Raw genomic sequence first — 3,503 nt, 5'->3', positions numbered from 1 at the left:
GAATAGAATAGAAAGTTAATGAGTAGAATAGAAAGTTCAAAAGAGTTGAATTTATTTGAAATGGAAATCAAATGTCTTTATAAAAAAATAATAATATGAATCTCTTACTAATCTCTTACTTTAATAGAAATCTTGCTGACCACAAACTTTTGAACACTAGTATTTATTCAGTAAATTATCAAACTAAAAACGGAAAATAACTAAAAATAAAATCCATATCTAAAGTGCCAAGCATGTACATGTTTCAATTTATATAAAAATTTAAAGAAAATAATGGGTTGCCAATTTATTCATATTACAACTAATGAACAGAAAAATTATTCTTCAAACAATTTCCCCTTGTATAAGTGTGCATATGTTAGTGGTTAAGTCAGCTCTAAACCCATCCAGTTCAAAGCGAAAACTACAAACCACAATTGTGTTGAGGCCGCAGATGCATACTGCCCTTGACTTTACCACGAACCGCCAAAAAAAAAAGTTTCTTCACCAGTATATTAAGAGACTTAAGCGGTGTGTGAGAAGCCTCTGAAATGACATCTTCTTCCTCATGCGCTGTCAGGAAGTGACAGGGTGTTTCAGCGATGACCTCGTCTCGCCGTTAAACCATCGAAGCGCATTAGTATTCCAGTAAGCCCGGGGAAGAAATACAACCTCAGCCGGTGTTATCGAAGCTTCATGATTAAAAGTGCTCCCATCAGCAAGATGCACACGAGGGATCTTAAAGTCATTAAAATAAGCAATAGTGTATTATTTCCTTCAGGTAATCAAAGCGAATTATTGAGTGCGTCTGAACGCTGTGGGCGACAAGTCTTTAATAAAATGGAGACAGAGGACTTCACAATGACGGCAGATGAGGCTCTTACCCTTCCATTAAAAGGAGCACTGCAAATGACATTGAGTGCACTGACATCTCTCGAAAGTGATTAAACATGACAAATGAAAGAAGAAAGAAAGATCATTAACAGCCGGTGGATGTCTTCATGGTGTAAACCGGTGATCCCTGAAGAGTTCCAGATGGCGTCACTGAGACTTTATTCCATAGAATTACAACAAAGCTCTTTTAGTTTCTATTCTCAGATCTTATTCAGATTAATGTTATATGTCAGCTGTAAATGATGTCGCAATATTATGCCCTCAGTCAAAAAAAGAGACTTATTCATGTCTGTGTCTCAGTATTTGTGCCTTACATGCTGTCAGGATTGAGTCTAGCTGGCGAAACTCACACGACCCACCAATCTCCTCCTCCAAAATACAAAAGAAGTAAAGCTTGTCTTCGTGCCGTGAGTGAGTGGGAGTGAGTGAAGAGCCTGATGGCCCGCGGCAATGCTGTCTGCCACTCACACTGATCTGGCATGTCATGTTGGATCTAACAAGGCCATGCTCTAAGGAGATTTGACCACACGGAGAAGTTGATACTGCTGAAAAACGGCTGTTCCACTGATCCTCCGAAAACAGACAGAGCAGCGGGCGAAAGGAAGAGGATGATAAGTGCAAATTGATCTTTCAATGTCCAAATGAGTTCTTTTCTAGATCAGATTGCTGTCTTTTTAAATATAGGCTTAAGTATGTTCCTTTATGTAAGTGTCACTGGATCGGTTTATGAGCAGAATATGAATAAAAAAACATTTTTACTTGACAGACTGTAGTTGTTGGTAATCTTTAGCTGAGAAATTCTTTTTTGCTTTCTCTGCACTGCTGAACATGTCTTCTTGTCTTTTTTTTTTTTTAAATCATTATATCTTTAACATTTAATGGCGCAATTAGACATCTTTTGTATGTTGTAAGTGTCTATTGTGTAAAGTGATTTTGAGAAGCTCCAGGCTTCTCCTCCAGAAAACTAGTGTTGGTTTGGTGAATAAACTGTCAATCTTTAGGCACACATTAAAAATATGACTTTCTTAAGATGTACAGCCATGTATAGACAAAACACACAACCTGAAAACGAGTCCAATGTCTCTACCATCCTTAGTGACATATATTTCTATTTTGCAGTAGTGGTGAAAGAGAGCTCAAAGCCTATTAACAAATCACTTTAATTTCCTCTGTTCCTTTCAAAGGAAACTGATTCAAGACATCTCAGATATAATAAAACACAAAGCTTATCTATTAAAAACAAATTTCTTTAAAGCCCCCTTAAAAAGCATAACAGACAGCTTTATAAGCGTTCAGACATACTTCACAAGCTCAGTTACAGCTTGTGCAGAGTGTCTTTCTTTTGCACGTCATTGCCTTCAAACATAAAAAACAAACATAGAGTGCAACCAGTGTAGTCTGATTTATAATACATTTACATAAAGATTCATAAACACACAATTTTTTGCTTGAATGAGCTTAATGACTGAATAAACTCACTAAATCCAATCCAGAAAACACAAAAGGAGATATTTATCAGAATATTCAAACTACTCTTTTCCCTACACTGTAAATAAATGGGAACCACAGCGGTCTATGGTCCCCATCCACAAAAATACAGTAAAAAACGGAGCTACAGGTGTTTGGAACAACATGACATAAATCATTATCATATATTTATAAATGTTATATTTTTACTCAGGGGTCTCAAGGTGATTTAAAGTACTTTAAATATTTTGATATTAGTGATAATAACAGAGTGGCAGATCATACAGTCTTTGAAGAGGGGGAGAAGATTATAAACGAGGATGGATAAAGGAACATGGTGTGAGTCGTGACCTGATATGGGATGTCAGTGGAGGAGATAAAGAGGATGGGGAGAAATAAGTGCTCTAGTATATGTTTGATATGATAGCGGATAAATCCAGTTGACATCAACCCCAGTAAACTGAGACATTCATCCTGGAGAATTCATGAGATAAATATTCTATTCATATATACAAGCGCGGGTGACACAGGTCGATTTCCAAGTAAATTGAAAACATAATCTCAAATGCTTTTCGCTTTCTAAAAACCTCTTAGAATTCGGCTCACACAAAGAAAGAAGAAATGTTAAAGCATCTCACACTGAAACCTCGTTCATACTGACAACCATTTTCATGGTATGAGGTTGCCAGTTTGCTGTACCGTTGATCATTTGTGGTAATTTATATATATATTCATCTTGACAAAGAATCAGCAATCTTGCTTCCACACATTCACATTCTAGAGGAGAAGAAATACTTTTGTAAAACTGACTTGCAACAGTGCATAATGCAGATCAAAATTAAGATGAATGCTTAGGAATGAATTCAACTCACAGAGAATGACAATCCTGACATAATATCCCTTGCATATTTATTCAACATTATATTGCTGAATGTGCAAACATGAACATGAAGGTTTTCATCTCACCTATACTCAATACCTCACAGGTAATGAATCACATAGACTCCAGTGACTTCATTCAATGATGTTTAAGCCAGCTGAAATCACCAACTCTTATTGATAAAGACTCATTTCTGATCACGTTTAAGAATGTCCCTTGACAGCTGCAATGCTGGAAAGCAAACACTTATACTGTTCTATGCAGTTGAGTGCATTGTCCACCA

Source organism: Carassius gibelio, chromosome A10, assembly GCF_023724105.1.
Source record: "Carassius gibelio isolate Cgi1373 ecotype wild population from Czech Republic chromosome A10, carGib1.2-hapl.c, whole genome shotgun sequence".
In the NCBI taxonomy this organism is placed as follows: domain Eukaryota; kingdom Metazoa; phylum Chordata; class Actinopteri; order Cypriniformes; family Cyprinidae; genus Carassius; species Carassius gibelio.
This window is presented reverse-complemented; position numbering follows the sequence as displayed.